Genomic DNA, 18,663 nt, shown 5'->3' with positions numbered 1-18,663 from the left:
CAGTTGATATCATCTGTCCCCAACAGACCTGACTGAAATGAAAGCTGAGACCTTTTTTTTATCATCATTTCTGATGTCACAACCCAAGCATGACACACTACACCAGGCCCATTCAAATGGCAGCCCACAGGCTACATGTGGCCCAGAAGCAATCCCTGAGTGGCCCAGTCCGTGGCCCAACCAGAAAAGCAGAGAAAATTGGCCAGAAAAACTGAGAAAATCGTTTTGAGCGAACCTACATGCTACAGAAATTCCTACAGTAGTTCGGATCGTGAATGCAGCACTCTGCATAGCCTTGCAGCACTCAGTGTTGTGAAAATGTGGGTGTACTAGTGGTAACATTAGAAGTAGTATTCCTATAATACAACCTCTAAAAAGAATTCTTTCTCAACCCTGAAACACAAAATTGACAATGAAAACCGTCGGTTTAACTCTGCCTGGACTGACAAATTCTCTATTTATACTATTTAATTTGCTGCCAAATCCAAGTGCCAAACCTATGTGTTTAATTTGAGAGTGCATTGCAGTGTTTAAAGATTACAATCTTCAGAGGCACCACATTGAGAAACAGACTTTCCAGACAAACTTTCCTGATGGATCAAAGGAGATCACACTCAGCAATCACAGCTTCTTTCTGTAACAAACATTACCATCTTGTACTTCACATAAACTATATGCGTAACAAACTCACTTTTTCAGCTTCAACATTTCTTATTTTAATTCTAGGCCTATATATTTGGCATATCTAGTAAAGGCATGACTTAAAGCTGAAAGTTTTTTTTTTTTAAATGCTGATATTAATAATTCACAGAACAGCCACTTGGAATGAAAAGACAATAATTTACTGGTCAAGACAGAAAAGACAATGGAGCTGATAATATTCCACAATGCTTGTGTTTATCAAACCTTAGAAGCGAAGTTTCTCCATCCAGCCGCTGTTAATGAACCTTATTTAATAGAATAATGAAATTAGGCATGGCAGGGGGGAAGCAAGAAGCACCCGCTCGCTGTCCGGTGTGTGTGTGTGTGGTCTGACAGCTGTGGATAATCTCATTTGCTAAGCGTAATTAATGGCAAGTGGTTTCATTTACTTGTAATGTGGACTGTCTTTCCTCAAGGGCAAAGAAATATGGAAACTTTTTGAATAGTTTCTCTATCTACTGATATTTGTAATGTTAGATGTTTGGACCATTGTTTTCATACTAATAAGATTTCTTTGACCTTTCTTGCTTGTTACCTCATGCACTTTACCGAGGTTTTTATGAGCCTGAACACAAAGACTTATCTACCAGTGTGATAGCAGAATGGTTTAGATGTTGGACTCAACATATAGGTTGAAACACAACATTAAAGTAATGCAAACTGCAGAAAAATCTTTCCTGAGACAAACTTCCTAGTCATGTGATCATGCAACAAAGATCCTTGCACCTTACAAGAGTAAAAGCCTTCGTGCAGGCTATCTAACAAATAGAGAGGCAAAGTCTGGCCCCTTCTGGTGGACCGCCATGGAACTTTAGTTTGTAAAAAATATATTGTAGTTTATGGTGACAGACAAATAGTTCTTGTTCCTATTTGATTTGTATCACAAATGACACATATGATGTTTGTGAAATTAAAAGACAATTTAAATTAAAAAAGTCAAGAAGCAGATAAATTTAATCACACAATAACAATGGCTCTTACTTGCTCTATCTTTGCCCTGTATGATTAAACACAAAGTCTAAGATGGTTGAGAGAATTGAAAAACAGACAATAAACTAGGTAACACCAAGTCGTGAGATGACTCACTACGTAATTCTAGAATCTGTCCGATTTCCAGCCTGCTGTTGTTGGACATCCTGTTTGAAAGGGTCACTACGCCTGATTAATTGCCTGAGTGATCAACAATCTGTCGGATCTCGGTTGGATCTCTGCCATGTCAGAAAGTCTGCCTGTCTGTCTACAACTTGACTGCTGTCAAAAATCTTGACTGAGGCCGTGCCTTGACATAAAACTAATTGACCTATGTTCAGTGTGAGCTCCACATTGTAACATGTCAATTAATCAACATAATGGGAGCATAAAAGTTGGGTTTTGCCTGAAATAATGGATACGTACAGAACCAACTCTGTCAGCTCTCCCTGGGACTGCTAGAGCAGTGCTGGAGGTTGGTTATGGGTTTTGCATGCCTGATGGTCACACTGCACTGATCAATCGACAGGTCACAACATGGAGCTCAGGTTAGTTCATCACATCGCTGTCACTGCATGGGCCATAGTCAAAACTTTCAAAAGATTCAAACAACAGTCTCATAGGCGAATCATTGGTCCTTCAGGCAATTACTCAGGTGCTGTGTCCCTACCCAAAGACAATGTCAAGTGCCAACCAGAAGGAAGCTGAAAAAGTTTCAAAGGCCCTCACTCAATTATCTTCCCATGTCATATTTATTCTCTCTTTTTAAGTTGTCTCAACCAGCTCAGACTTTATTCATTGTCAGACATTTTAAGAACATACTGTGTTCAAAATCAATGTGAACAGGGTTTTAACCTGCACATGGAGACCCCATTGAATTTCAGATCCAGTGCCTTAACTGCTCAGCCATCACAGCTGTGGTGGCTTTTTGTGCAAGCTGATAGACAGTTTATCCTGATTTATCATCATTTTCCTGTGAAAAAATCTGTGGATTTTTGTTTTATTTGATTTTCCCATTTCCTTTCTGTCTTTCCTGTTAGTAGAGCCTTACCAATGAGCTGTGATGGCCCAGTGGTTGAGGCATTGGACTTGAAGCTCAATAAGGTCTTCCTGCATAGGTTCAAACCCTGATCATAGTCATATGCAGTGGTGGACGAAGTACTCAACCCCAGTACTTGAGTCGAAGTACAGATACTCATGGTCAAATATTACTCAATTACAAGTGAAAGTTGCTCAGTCAAAATTTTACTTGAGTTAAAGTACTAGAGTACTTGGTTTAAAGTTTTCAAAAGTACAAATTACAAAGTACATTTTCAATACATTTATCAATACATGCTGTATTGTTTTCATGATGCAGTTACAGAACTTTGTAACTCTCTGAAACCATCTAATGATGCACTGACTTGCTTGTAGAACCACTCTGCTACACAAAGCCTATAGAAACACCTATAAAAACTTCAGCATAGAAATGCAATCAAAACCAAAAAGGACAGCTATTGTCATTTTCTGATGTACCTGTATTAAAATCACTGCATAAAATTAGATTGAAGCTAACTGTAAGGAGTTTCCAGCTACTTAAGAAAATCCAAAAAGACAGAATGAAGTGTCACCAAGAGTCCAGTGACCATGAAAGTCTCAGACTATGGCTGTTAAAACACTACAGAAGAACAGGTCGACTCTGAAAGTTGAGGGGATAAGGCATTGGGCTTGAAATTAAGGATCAAACCCTGCTGACAGTGATTTATGTATTCAACAGTTATATTAGGTAAATGGGCAAGTGGTAAGGTGAAGTTCAAATGGGTCTTACACTGTCTGGGAATGGATGTCAAGAGTTGAAGATGTGCAGGGAGCCTCTCTCACCTTAGTCTTCATTTAGGCCAGTAACCTTTGATTCTTATAGATTAAGCCACATCTTGGGGAGAGAGTTAAATGACATTAAGGTAATCGCTGTGAGCAGGGTTTGAACCTGCGCGGGGAGTCCCCATTGGATTTCAAGTCCAACGCCTTAACCACTCGACCATCACAGCTTATTTCAGCATTTCGCACTTTGACCCCTAGACCCATTTCAGAGGGTCTTCATGATTACTGCCATAACCAGTGACGTTTACGCTCACACTGTACAGATCAAGTGATTGGTCACAACCTGGAGCACAGTCCTAGTCAAGATCACTGGTCAAACTCTAGACACAGGGGCAGAATTTCTGACATAGCAGAGATCCGACCAATTGTCCAACAGAGAAATCACTGATCACTTAATTAATCAAACAATAATCAGGTCTTGTGACCCTCTTCAAAATGAATGTCAAACAATAATCAGCAGGAACTTGGGTGGATTACAAAAGCACAGAGTCAGCTGTTTTACCAGTTAATGATACTTAATTTATTCTCTCCTTTTTGTCATCACAAATATTTCATTTAGAGGGATAAATGTTTTAAGTTTCTGATCTTGAATTAAGTCTGAGTGTTTGCGACTTACTGAGATAATCCAAAAAGTTAAGTTATATTTCATCCAACTTCAAGACACAATAGGCCATTTGGCTGGAGTAGAGACAGTAGGCAGGACTTAAACTTTTACATTTTATACAATTCTCATTTTTACAAAACTTCAGTGGAACAACTGTCCACAAGAGAGTTTTGTTTTCCTTATCTCATGCATTTCATCCTGTCTTTTGAACACTGCCATTCAGAACAGGTATAAACACTTGTTTTTAGGTGTGGCTGGACAAACTACTTTCTTTTCCTACCTATTAACCTACAGAAAACACCAATATTGGGCACTTTCCCTACAAGGACCCTGAAGTGACACTAATACAGAGCATTATGTCACATAAGCATAGCTGTGATGGCTGAGTGGTTAAGGTGTTGAATTTGAAAATCAATGGGGTTTCCCCACGCAGGTTAAAACCCTGCTCACAGCAATTTGTGACTTTAACCAGATGAGTGCAAATCCTCATCATCGATGTTAGTCTTGCATAACTAGACAAGGTCTGGCTCCACACATGATCATTCTGCTATATGGGAAAAAACACCCTTCCTTGTTTGCATCTCTTTAAGCCAATCACAAATCACTTGCACTGCACTAAACCCGAGATGCAGTCATGATGCTGCTTCACAATAATGTTGAGGGGAAACTTGTTTTGGTGGAACATTTGCACATCAGGAGGCAATATCTGGCATTAAAATAACTACATCACTGTAAAAGAAAAGGTAACAGCTTGTAGCTTGTTTATGTTCATACTATTAGCATCCCAGTTGCTAATTTGCAATTTTCAGCGTGCAGATTGCAACTTCTAGGTTGTTTTTGTTTTCCCGGGACTTTGAAAATGTAGATAGAGGATGCTGCAATACTGCTCAAAGCAAGCGACCAATGGCAGGACGAAGACTGAATTTGGAATAGATGCAGTGGACACAACTTAAGATTTGTTTTGATTGTGTTTTCTGACTCCCTGACAAAATGAGACTACTAAAGACTGTGATTCACATTGAATAATGGACTGAATTTTCATATTATTAAGATCTTATTCTTGTTCTTGTACTTGTTCATTTTGAAGTCAATCTCAGGGACATAAAGAAAGATCAGTGCAGTAGAGCTGAGACAACATGACCTAATTCCTTTTTGCAGGAAGAAAAATTGAACCATACCAATTACTTTTTAACACAAAGGATGTTAAATAATGTAGTTTACAGTTTCCTAACTCAGCATAAAAACCAAAACCTTCCCTCTTACCCTTTTTTATCTTTCATCTCTCAGAAGATATGCTCTGATAATGCCACACTTGGAGCTTTGATCATCTCTTTGTAGGTGTGTGGGCACATCGTGAAAACAAATAGCTGAGCGCGTTCAAGTGAGCTGATGAACACATAAACATTTGCGCATAATACATCATTTTAACGCCATTAAATAAATATGCACACACACACACACACATATACACTCTTACACCCCCTAGTTCACACACCTGAGACTGAACCACACAGTAAACCGAAACTAGGTGCTAAAAGAGTCTAAAACAGCTGCAGTGTCATGGATAGTATTGGAATCATTTAAGATAGAGAAAGCATTGAAAACACGATCAGCGTATGTGATCGAGGGTTTTGCAGATTTGTCCAATGAACGTTAGTTCAGGTGAATGGATGCATCCTTGTGTCTGCAGTGGGACGACGTTAACTTTGCAGAAAGATTTTTTTTACTTCCAAAACCCTGGACGCTCCTTCAATACTGTGCCTCATTTAAAGAATATCAGTTTTAAGGTGATTTTGTTTGTTTTTTTCTTATTCTTTTGATATTCCTTATCCAGATTTTTATCTCTCTTATCAAAGAAGGCAGATTTATGAGATTTATGTAAGGACAACATGTTGAGAAAATCCCTTCACTTCTTTGCAGTATAATATCACACTGACTGACTCATCCTTGGACAGTGACGTTGCTTATCTCACATAACATAATATATATGTTGATTCAAGTGCAATAGCAAAGACTTGGTGAGAACTGGGGATGCATGAGGACCTGAGGTCTGAGAGTAAATCAGGCAGGCAGTCATCAAGTGACAAGGCAGGCAGCAGCTTGAGTGAAACAACCTCTTAACAACAGCAGCCGTGTTTTGGTGTTGATGCTTGAGATAAGAAGAATCTGATTGTGGAGGAATGGAAAATGTATCTGTATGCTGATGAGTTCTGGCATCATTTCCTTTCTGGTCATACAACCAGATAAGTGATGATCTGTGATAAGTGAACAATCGCAGTTTCCTGCTCTGACCCAAAGTCAGCATGTATTAACCGGCCTTGGGAAAGCTGGGCTCAACTCACTTTGGCCCCTCCTCTGTTACTGTGGGCTGCAGGACCCCCAAAATAGCTTTGCAAGGTAGGTTGAATCTTAAAATGGCTAAAAAAAGAAAAGAAAGAAAATATAACAGCTGCTAGCTTGTTTATTTTTGTACATTTTGTGACCCAGGTGCTAAGTTTGCTGTCAAAACTGAGGCTGTACTGTGACACACTATGTTCAGTGTGAGCTTGATGTTGTGACTGGTCAGTTGAGCTGTGTAATGCGAGCTACATGTGAGCTAAATGTTGCAGGTTATGGCTGCCAGAGCAAGCTGTGATGGCCGAGTGGTTAAGGCGTTGGACTTGAAATCCAATGGGGTTTCCCCGCGCAGGTTCAAACCCTGCTCACAGCGATTGAGTGCATTTCAAGAAGGTGCCAGTGCTTTATTGTAGCATTGTCCAACCTGTCTCCACATAGAGGTCTTGCTCAGCATATGATCATTCTGCTATAGAGGGTGACATCATCTTCATGGCTCTAGTAATTTGCTGAGAGATAGTGGGTATAATGTATGGCAACTAAAGTAGACCAATAGAGGGCTTATACTCATGATCTACATCTGGTGATTCACACCATATTGCCTTTAATTATTGAGTTCAACTGCAACTGCAACTCTTGTTTGTCCTGCATCCTGTGATGTCACTTAGTGTCACTGGATGCAAAGAGGAACTACAGGCAAAAGTCACACTTTATTTAAGCATCAAAAAAACAAACTGTAGAAACTTGACAGGACAGAAGAAACTCTCAGGATTTTTACGTCTGTTTTACTCCAAACAATTTCATTGTATGTACTACACCTGTGTGTGAGACCATTTGGATGTGTAGAAGAACAACAAACAGATCCTGGCCAATCCTGGTGTATTTAAATAATCGACAAAGTTACAGCTACTGTGTGTAAATGTGCACAGTGTCTCTACACCACTGACTTCAAACCAGGATTTTGTTGGTCAGTGGCACAGCCGCTTTCTGTTGCCTCAAGATAGCAATGCACCCATAATGTGCCTAACCACACCTCATTTTAAGACCAAGAGACCCATGGGTGCACAGATGGGCACAAATACACTGTGTTGGCTAAAAAATAGCGCTGCACACCACTTTTCACCAAGCAGAAATTTGGGCCCAGTATATTCAGTGTGAGCTCCACATTGTGATTGGTTGATTGAGCTGTATAATGGTAGCATAAAGGTTGCAGGTTATGACTGTAATAATGGATAACTACTGAACAATCTCTGTTTGCAGAGAAGTTACAACAGGGAGCAGGGTGAAACAGGCTGTGATGGCCGAGTGGTTAAGGTGTTGGACTTGAAATCCAATGGGGTTTCCCCACGCAGGTTCAAACCCTGCTCACAGCGAAAACGTTTGTCATGTCCTAAGTGTCATCATCAAGATACACCTTTGCATGAGTTTCACAAGATTTGTGACTTTGAATCACTGTAGTGACATCAATTTCAAGTGTACAAATATCTCATCTCCCTTTCCGAGCATCTAGTAAGTAAGCAACCTGTGCCTTCAGAGCTGTATATGGAATAGTCCTTTGTGGCTCCCTGTCGCTTTGACAAAAAGTTATATGGAAATGAATAACAGTTTGCCTCTAAAATTTTAATTTTCATTTATCATTGCCGTAAGTCTAAAGTGCTTCTTATATTATCTAACTGCAAAAATGTGTAACCTACGCACAGAGTAATGTTTTAATATTTTGTGAAACTAAAATGTGCATCATAATCTACGACTTAACACCTTTTCCTTTTGCCGCTGGCTGGTCTTGAGACTTGCTATGGATGCCAAATCCCCCCAGAAAAAGTAAAGTAGAGAATAGAGAATTTAATAGTTGCAGCTCCTGTTTTTTTCTTTTTTAGTCAAAAATGGCTCTTTTGATAGTAAATGTTCCAGGTCAGTGGTCTAGCAGAACCTAAAGTGACTGTAGAACTTGCACAAAATGCAAAAGGCCATATCCACAGGCAGTTTTAGGGCCCTATTCTAATCCAGCCCCAACACACACCTACTGCATGACTGAGTGTAACTCTGTGTGGAGTAACACTCATGGTTGTGGAGGGTCACTTAAAAAGGGGAGGCTTTAAAGACCCCCTCCAGTGAAAATCATGGTTTTAACCTTGTCCATGTGGCATTATTCATGTGTTAAAAGACATATCAGAAGTGAAACAAGCAGTAAATGTCATGTCTGAGCACTTCTTGCTCTAAAACTGCAGTGGGCAAGGGCAGTCTCAAAAAACAGATTCAGTCAGGCTGGGTATATGACATCATAAACCTAAGGAACCAATCCCATTAATTGGTGCTATACATGTCATTATCAGCAACGAGAAGCCAGGTTTTGGGGTTGATGTGGTTTTGGGGCTTGGATACTAAATGAAGGCAAGGTGTAGAGCTATTTGTAAGCCATTTTAACAAGGCATTTGAACTTATTTAGCAAAAAGAAAAAAGAAAAAAAAAACATACCAGACACAATTTATTACCTCTTGCAGAACATTTTATATTACTCAAAACAGACTGGAGGTGAACTTTAAATACACTGGTGAGCTTTGGGATGCCCTCGCCTTTCTCTCATGATGGATGTGGTAATTAAATAAATAACAATAACAACTGGTCGAACAGATTTGGGTGGTTAAGAACATTTGTTGCACCTGGAGTTGACTTCTCTTATTTTTTCACTTAACAGAAAATATAAGACAATTTAAGAGACTGTTGCTGCATGAGGCTCAATGACTTTTATTTTCAGGTTATTAATGAAAACATACTTGTTATTTTATCATAATATATTCAATTTCTCCGATATTCTGCCAATAAATCTTACGCAATGGACCTTTTATGGAGGGAGACAGGCAGCTGCAGCTTGAGTACAGCTCTGGTGGAAGATGGTAGAGATGACACAGACAGTCACATCCTCAGGAGAATGTTTCCATCCAGGCAGTCAGGAAAAACACAAAGATATTTTTTCACACGGTATCTCTAAAAACTACTGTTACTATTTTGTCAAGACGTTACCTAAGTTTTATTTATTTGTTTTCCAAATGCAAGGTATCTGATTTTGGAACACTGGATTCAGCCATTAGCCTTAATTATGTATTTTTCAATTTAACTGTTGCACTTGGGAGTTTATGATTTTACTGCAGATCCATTTCAAATATTGTTTTCTTTCCCGCACAGTGAGAACAGACCACAAAGCTTTAGTCTAAATTTAGTTCAATGCAGCATCTCATCAAATCACACTCCAGCAACAGAGCCAGCCACAGCTAAACGTCTGCTTTCAAATCAACAGACTGATGATCATTATTTGGAAATGAGTGATGAAATTATTGCCTGAAACATATGGTAATGTGCAATGAAATTGCAATGAGAGATAATAACAATGACAGCAATAATCTATGGCAGGCTGTTGACTGCTGACAATGGCCCCGTTTCAACTTCTAATGCCCTCGCCTGCTGCTTTACTGTCACTTTATCAGTTTGAAAGATTACATTTCATTTCTAATTCTAATTGTGGACTGAATGTGTTGGTGGTGAATAATTGTTGTATGTTTTTTAAAATTTTGAATAGAATTCTGGGTAAAGCTATGAGCAATTCAGTTTAATCTAACTGTCACCTGCAAAATCTAGCAGTGAAAGAGGAATTCTGATCCTTTTTGAAGTAAAAGTGGAAATATAAGTAAGACTGGGAGGCATGTTAGTGGCTGTGTGATGCTGCACGTAGAGTTCAATCAGATTAAGCAGGTTAAATGTTTAAATGCGTCTTTTCTTCTCCATTTTGGCTCTCCATCCAGACTAACGCAGCGTGCAGGATTTATATTGACGGTGACCGATAATATGATTGTGTTAAAGCATAGTACGTATTAAAAATGTAAAATATGACAGATATATATTTTCTGATTTGTAGGTAAGTGGATTTTTTGGTGGTTAAGTGGCCATCAGAGTAATGGCCTGTGGGAAGAAACTGTTTCGTGTCTGTTGATGTTGTTGAGAGGGATGAAAGTAGTGTAATTGATATTGATGGTTTGCCTCATTGACTTAAGCAGCGCAGCCAGTGTTAAATCTGGTCGGGGCTGATAGGGCTGGGACTTCCTTGTAGAAGTCCTGTTGTATTCCTCGATCTCTCCTATTGGAGAGGGAAAGGAATAAAAACAATTCTTAAAAAAGAAAAAAACATCTTAAAGAGGACTCCTCAACAAGTACAGTGCCGACACAAGAGAAGTGTCTGAAAATAGCATTCTGTTCTCACACAGACACACTTAGTAAGACACACATTTAACAACTGTTTTCATTCGAATCATTATACATTAACCATTAACCTTCTCAGGTAGCTTTGCATATTAATATACTCAGCTTTTGAAATGTTGAAATGTTTTGGCCAGTGGGTAGAATCACATAAGAGGGCCCTCCTCTGCCCCCCTCTATAATGCCTCGGGGTTCATATGTTGTCTCAAGCCAGGAGTGAGGCCGGTGAGCAGAGGTCTAGTTGTGTAGGGGACCCACAATGGCAACCGGACAAAGGACAGGGAAACTAGCTGTAATTTTTCTGGGGGCTAAGGGCTCACTAACATAGTCCACCGATCCGTGAGTGCCGCAGGCGGCAGATTAATGAACGGGCCGTTGTTGGCAGGAGAGTCTCAGTTTTTTCAAGCATTTCTGAGGGCAGCCCACTTTTAGAAAATCCACCTGGAAAGGGATTTCCTGCCACATAAAACACACCCCCGAGAGCGAGAGCAGCGGTACAGCATCTTGTCCTCTGTGGGGCTCGCTTCAATGTTTAGTGCCTATCACAGGGGAGAAGTTGGCACAAGTTGAATCCAGGGTGTGATGTGTTTACAGTGGTGCTTAAGAAGAGAATTGACTCTAACTTTCCTGGGTGATTTTGTAGGAATTGTGCATGCAAAATGAGTAGAACAGTCTAAATAGTGAGTTGGAGACACACTGTATATCAAATAGGGATGTTCCTGACGACTCGCTGTTGAGTAAATGCAAATTTTAACTCAGAAACACTAAAAAAGCAGGTAAAATTGACTACAGTTTATTAATTTATAATGTTAAACCTTGTCTGAAAAAATACTGTGTGCATTAAGAGCCATTTGAGGCCTTTAATCACAGTCTACAATCACTAAATTGTATTGATAATGCTGGTGAAAAGTGACACTTATCAGCTTGTCACAAAGTGTGGCTAGTGTTAGCAGTGCTAGCAGCAACAGCCTTCTCTGCTTGCAGGTTAAGGACCGTGTCTGTGCTAATTTTGGTTGTGTACCAGTTTATTTTGGCACTGCCTACATCCAACCTTATTTTAATTTTCTGTATCAAAATACTACCAAACCGTGCTAGTATTTATGAGCTTTCATTGGGCCGTCTTTGCTTATAACAATATCTTGGTGGGTAATTCGGGTATATGTGCTGTGAGAGAGCAGCTGCTGTCTGACAGGGCCACAGCCCCGACTTGTGGTGGGCGGCTACTTAATACCGCTGAGGCAACATTTAATTGGCATTGTGCATGAGTAAAATATTGATAAATAGTTTAAAGGACTAGCATTTCTGGTGCCGATGAGCGAGTGGCAATGTTTAATCGTATAGTCGATTAATCTCACACATCCCTAATATCAGATAGGTTGTAAACCTGTCATTTGACATGTTTGTCTGGCTAAGGTAGAAATCTGAACTGACTGGATAAGTTTGATTATGTTGTCCTTTTATATAGTTAAATTCCAGTTTACATTTTCAGTGAAGCTTCTCTAATGTTCTTGCTTGTCCTTAAAATGCATTGTTTTGATTTTCAGAATTATTATATTATTTACTGTCTGAGAAGGACAAATTAAGTTGATGTATTCTTATTATATTAAAGCTTTTCTTTTTTTGTGTGTGTGTTAAATATTTGAGTATCTCACTGTGATAGCTCAAAACAAATGTAATTAGAGGACCATTAGATAGAATTTGCTGCAATTTTCCTGAAAACATCTCAGACTGACTGAATTGAAAAGGCATAATCATGTTGTCTGTCTGATTCTGTATTTGCACAAAAAGCAGCTGTTTAGGCAGATTGTGAAAAGTCACTGCTGACTAAAAAACACACAACAAGAGGATGCTCAACAGGTTAGAAATTTTTGTTTGATCCCCCGATCACAAGGACCAGCCCTCTTTTAGCGAGCAAGCTCCTTTACCATAAAGCTCCAGTAAAGCTGGTGGTGTCTCAGTGGTTTACTGAAGCTTTCAATGAAAATATTAACACTGAACTTCAGTACAAAATCGAGGTTCGTGTCACTTTACTTTCTTAACTTCTACTCAACCATATTTTTGAGGAAAATCTTTACTCCACTACATTTATCCAAAGGTGCCAAAAGTCTAAACATTCTGTAATCAAGTAGAAGTGCAGATAATTGTGTAAAAAATACTTTGGTAAAAATAGAGGTACCTATTCACTTTCTCGACTGCAGTAAAAGTAAAAAGAAATGCAGGCTCTGTCTAAAGTATAAAAGTTACAAGGACATTTCTTCTGATTGTTTCTGAGCAAAGATAACTGAACCTCACTTTTTGTCCACACTCAAGTCTCAGACTCAGTGCTGTTTTTGTCTTGTTGTCTTGTTTTCACCTTGTTTTTTGTTTGTTTGTTTGTTTGTTTGTTTGTTTTACATTTTTGTAGTTAAGTCTTTAATAGTATTTTCATTTTGTCACATCTTTTACTTTTGTCTTATTATGTTGTTTTTGTCTTGTTCCATCTTTTGGACTGTTTTTTTTTTTTTTTTTGTTACATCTTGTCACATCATTTTTGTCCTGTTATGTCTATTATGTAATTCTTTTCTTGATAAAAACACAAGTAGAAAGTACAGATATTTATGTTCAAATGTAGGGAGTAAAAGTAAAAAGCTGTCAGAAAAATAAGGACTCAAGTAAAGTACAGATACCTGTAAACTCTATTCAAGTGTAGTAACTAAGTCTTTGTACTTAGTTACCTCTAATGGATGTCCAAACATGGACGAGTATGGGCAGGAAGGTCAATCCCAATCCATAAACATATCTAAAATTAAGCATAAATGAACCTTAACATGATTGCCTGTGGCCTGCAAGATGAGCACTGATGCAAATCTGTGGTTATTTTTTTGTAGATATACAGTCGGAGGATATCCTCTGTATCCCTGCATATACAGTGTTCAAAAAAAGTTAAGAAAACTCATACTTTTCAAGCAATTCAAGGCCTTACTCATATTTTGAGTTTTAAGTCAAAGTCAAACTCTTACAGGTAGAATAAGTAGGATTTGTCGGTTGCTGCTTGTAAACGCACCAGAAAGATGATTGATTGTTGAGTTTCATTCCCAGTATTGTTTCTAGAGCCAAGCTAGGAGCTCTCCCCCTGTGTGTCTTGTTGTGATGCTAAGCTAGGCTAACCACATCCTGACTCCAGCTCCATAAAACTGATGCAGATGTTAGTGTGGTGTTAATCTTCCAATCTAGCACATGGAAAGATCATGAGAAAAAGGATTTCCCAAAATATTAAAACAGATTCATAATCAAGGCACTTAGCTGTCAGACTCGTCTGCAAGTCAAAGCTTATTGTTTACCCAGCCGAAAGTCAAGTGAAGTTAAGAGCAAGGATGAATAAAACTGGTAATCATAACATTCATTTTTGCTTTATTTCATCCAGTTCCACCCAGTGACTGTTAGCTCATCATGCTAATTCAACACATCAGCTGCACTCTGTAGCAGAAAAATAAAACTCTCTCGCTGTTAACGATCACTGGACGAAGTCTGTTGAGTACATTATGAAATTACTGTGTTAATAAGGATTTTCCTCTGTGTGCAGATGACAGGATGGCATTGTTGCAGGGTTTTCAGTAAAAACAAATTGACATTTGGCTGTAAAAATCCCCTTCTGCTGGCTTTTTAGTCAAATTATGAAAAAACTGTCATTTGTTGGCTGTAACATCTAGATGGAGAAAACATTTGATTGTCCCGCTTTCACTGAGGATTATAATTTTCTAACATGGAACAAACAGCTGCTGTCTGTGGCGGGTCTGTCAGTGTTTTTTTTTTTTTTTTTTTTTTTTGATGATGCGTCATGCGTTTGGACATATCTGTATATTGGATGCATTTTGGATAAGTGAGCTCCATCGTGCAGTCAAACTTAGTGGGGCGTGTCAGTGTGCAATTTCACTGATGGATTCTGCAATCTCCACACTTCTCTGGGGCTCCGGCTTCATGAAAACATTAGCAATATGGTTTGTGTGCCCATTTAACTTAATTGCAGGGATGCTCAGCGGGTAAAGTGTGCTACTAACTCTGCAAGGGTTAGAGGTCCCATTTCCTCTGCAGCTCAGTGTGAGGAGAACTGCTGTGAACACTGCCAAGATCTGAGTTTTGATCCCCACTGGTGCTGAATATGTTAAAAAAAAAAAAAAAAAAGGTAACACATTTTTATGACACTGCATTATATTCATATAGTGCATAACAATCTGCTAACAGTGCTGTATAAGTAAAGTGATAAGCACTCATGAATAATTCATAATGCTTTATAACAACAATCATACAACATTATAAAGCATATATAATGACTTATAAGGACAAGTATCATAATGCTTCATAATTGTTGGTCACTCTGACATTTTAAACCCTAACCACTAACGCTTAAAGCAGTGTGCATACACTAACTGTACAGTTAATAACAATAATTCACATGTGCAATACTGACTTGAATCTACTGTTATACATGTTACACACTGTTGTATATGATTATAGCTTGATGCACATTTGTTTAAGTAATTCTTAAATCAATTTTTATTTTGCTGTGATATATTGTAGATAAGGCACATACATCTTTACATACCTCTTATTGTGTATATTTATTATTGTTATTGTTATATTATCTGTTTTTTTATATATTGTAGTAGAATGTACATATTTTTACATACTTCTTAGTTTCTATTCTTTTAATTCTCTAGGCTTATACATATTATCTAATCTTGAAGAGGGGCATCTGTAACAACAATTTCCCCATAGGTATCATTAAAGTATTTCTGATTATAGTTGTAATAATAGTTAGATGAAAAGAAAAGATTAATAGTAGGAGTACATTAATGAAAGCAGTTTTATTTGATTATTTTTCATTTCTAAACATATAGCCTATTTGGTTTAACAGTGTCTTTTCCTCCAGTGAAAGACACCAGAGGCAGGGTTTGGGTTATTTGATTTCACTTCACTCAAAGCATCCAATGACCTTTAATGCATTACAACTGTTATTATAATGCATTAGAAAACAATTATAAGTCACTCTAAGAGATCACTGAATGCTTTGCGTGAAATAACCCAAACCCTGCCACTGAAAGAAGAAGACACTGAGCAGTGGTGGAGAGAGTACTGAAAAATCTGAAGTCAAGTAGAAGTATACTGTTACATTTCTGAAATCCACTGGTGTTTAAAAAAATACTTAGTGGTGAATTATCATTTTAAAAGTAGATTACACAGTGTAAGACATACTTAAAGCTACCACAAGGAGTTTTTAACTGGTTATGAATCTGTCTCAGTTTAATGCTGATGCTTCTATATGACCTACAGCAAATGAGACCATCAGCAGCTAATCCTTCTGCTTTTGTCCACAGGGCGCTCAACATCAATAACAGATGAAGGCTCCTTGTTGTAGTTTTAAGAAAGAGTAAAACTACTGGATTGAAAAATACACAATAAGCACAAAATACTGACTTATATAAAAAGTTAAACAATTCACATGAGTTGTATTTCATTACTTCCACCTCTGATCATGATGTATTATAATACTTACTACAGTATTTTGTCACTTTTTTAGTGTTTTGTTTCCATCCTTAGTTTTTAACCCTTGTTAACCCAGCAGATGTTGCCCTCGACCTGCACCATCTTAATTTCTGATTATTTTGCTGCTTGGGGTGCCTTACTGACCCAAAACATTGGTATTTGATGTCCTGGGAATGAAATTAAACAATTAACTGTCTTTACGGTGCGTTTTCAAGCAGCAACTGACAAATTCTTCTTATTTCAAAACGACTTTATTTCTAATTATGAAAGTAGTTCCAGTAAATTCTACTGTAGAGAGAAAGTAGTCCCTACATGAAACTGTTCACAACAAGGTCTGTGGATTATTTTCAGCAACTGGGTCATGATTTCAGGAAAGAGACACTGGATTTGAATTTTTCAAAAGTATTATTTTGGTGCTTTGAGTACTACAATCCAAGTGCCATTTAGTCTCATTATATTTGAGAGAGGGCTGAAATCTCTACATCTGATATCTCTAAAACTCTGCAACTCACACCAAAAATATCTAGATGGATAAAGAGCGCTACAGGCCAGGAGGGAAATAAGTATTTTTGCGATGAACTGTCCCTTTAAATATGAAGCTAAAGTTACCAGGTAATTAGCCTAATAAGCCTAAAGACTGATTTGTTTTTATTCTGAGCAAATAATTGAACAGTTGCCTTTAGTGGGGTAAAGTTAGAAGATCCACTTCTCTGTGGCTGCCTTTGCTTTTTGTTGCAGCTGACTAGAAACACACAACCCAGTTAAATGTGTAAATGCCTCGTTTTCTCTCTGTTTCTGCACTGTATCTAAAATACACAACCTGTCCACAGCTGTACACTGCTGATGTTCGCCACCATCTACATACACTGACTATAGATAAGTACCTCATACAACCCCACTTCCAATTATCCAAACTTTCCCTTTAATGGGGAAAACTGTCTCTCTCCTGGGTTTGAATTTCACAGTGGCTTTCAGGGGAGCCCTATTTTCACGCACACTGCATGCACACTCATGCATGAAAGTGTGTGGCAGTGCGATCAATTACGTAGTTAGTTTCAAAAGAGGTTCTACTCTTAATACAACAGAAAATATTAACTATCAGTAACATTTTATACTTTTAATTGAGGCAGTAACAACAACATAAGGCTACTGTTTCAAAATTAAAGAATAATCAGAGCAAAAAAAAAATGAAATTGAATGTGATAAGAGAATAAACACACAACATTGGCACATTATACTCTTATTATTTATCTCAGAAACCTTAATTCACACAAAATAAAATACAACTTAAAAGAGTTTCTGTCCTGCTGTGCATTGAGGGAACTCTATTGTAAACAGAGACGTCTGCCATTTGTGAAAAAGATGTCCCCTTCTGTTTCTATAATGACAGCTGGCATTAAAGCACATCTCATCGTCGTTGGATACAGCGAAAGCATTAGTTAAGTGCATTATGGCCCTAAAATAGTGGGATTTGAGGAGCTGCAATGAGTACTGATTTTTCTGGAAGCATTTATTCTTCAAAGAGGATGTGTTCGCTCCAGCGCTGTTGTACAAAAAAGACCAGTGGGTCATTAATGAAAGTGGAATGGGCTTAGCGCACTTTGAATAACCATTGGACTTAATATAAAAGCCATCATGGAGTAATCTGCAGCATTTACCGAGGATTAGCATGTGGAGAACAATGCCAGTTTAATCCTAAAAGGCCGACCTTTTGCCCAGACGACTGTAATTATGATTAGAAGAGCACGATGATGAGGTGTTTCATTTATGCACAGAATATGTATGATACAGAGTAAATAGTCTTCAGGTCTAGAAGAGTTTGTTGACTCAGTTGAGTGTCTGATCTTCTTGTCTTGGTGTTCTTAAACACAGTAAATGTGAAACAGTAGATAAATAAATCAACACTGACACTACTGTGACCTGTGGAGATTTGAAGATCAAAAATGTGATTTTATCATTTATCTCCGGGAGCAAAGGAGATGCATGTCGACTTTCTGTTAATGCACTTTATCAGCATGAGAAATTATTATTTTAATATTGCAGTTCCTTATCTTTTTTATTTTGTAGTTCTTGGTTGTAAATTGTTCTTGTACTACTTCTGTTTAAATGCTGAGGTTTCTCCCAGTTTCACTTACATTAGCAGAGGGTCTCTGGGGCGGGGGTTTCCATTTTTTTTTATCTTAAGAGACCCCTTTTTTTAATCACTGAGTAAACTAGCAACATGTTTTATGGATATTTCATGTTATATTCAATGCATAACAATAACAGAACAAAACAGCTAAGTAAACAGTGAACACAATGACTGCAGGACATTATGTAAAATGAGCAATTTGGATGAATTTGGAGCAAATGATTTCCTGTGAATATTGATCAGAGATGAATTTTCCTCTCACCCCCACCCCCATTAAGCTTTGGCAACCCCC

The 18,663-nt window shown here is 38.1% G+C and overlaps 1 protein-coding gene and 4 non-coding genes across 5 annotated transcripts in view; 3 read left to right on the top strand and 2 right to left on the bottom strand.

Moving 5' to 3' along the window:
• LOC146318086 (inactive double-stranded RNA-specific editase B2-like) overlaps positions 1 to 18,663 on the bottom strand; it is a 43,456-nt gene that overhangs the window by 22,414 nt on the left and 2,379 nt on the right. The gene's annotated exons all lie outside the window — the stretch shown is intronic.
• trnas-uga (transfer RNA serine (anticodon UGA)) lies at positions 3,617 to 3,698 on the bottom strand. The gene has a single exon. It is a non-coding gene; the product is annotated as a tRNA-Ser (tRNA).
• trnas-uga (transfer RNA serine (anticodon UGA)) lies at positions 4,508 to 4,589 on the top strand. Its single transcript has one exon. It is a non-coding gene; the product is annotated as a tRNA-Ser (tRNA).
• On the top strand, positions 6,764 to 6,845 carry trnas-uga (transfer RNA serine (anticodon UGA)). The gene has a single exon. It is a non-coding gene; the product is annotated as a tRNA-Ser (tRNA).
• On the top strand, positions 7,761 to 7,842 carry trnas-uga (transfer RNA serine (anticodon UGA)). Its single transcript has one exon. It is a non-coding gene; the product is annotated as a tRNA-Ser (tRNA).

This window comes from Lutjanus erythropterus, chromosome 12 (assembly GCF_056507025.1).
Source record: "Lutjanus erythropterus isolate fLutEry1 chromosome 12, fLutEry1.hap2, whole genome shotgun sequence".
Lineage (NCBI taxonomy): Eukaryota > Metazoa > Chordata > Actinopteri > Lutjaniformes > Lutjanidae > Lutjanus > Lutjanus erythropterus.
The sequence above is the reverse complement of the archived record's forward strand: the minus strand, read 5'-3'. Positions and strand labels throughout refer to the sequence as shown.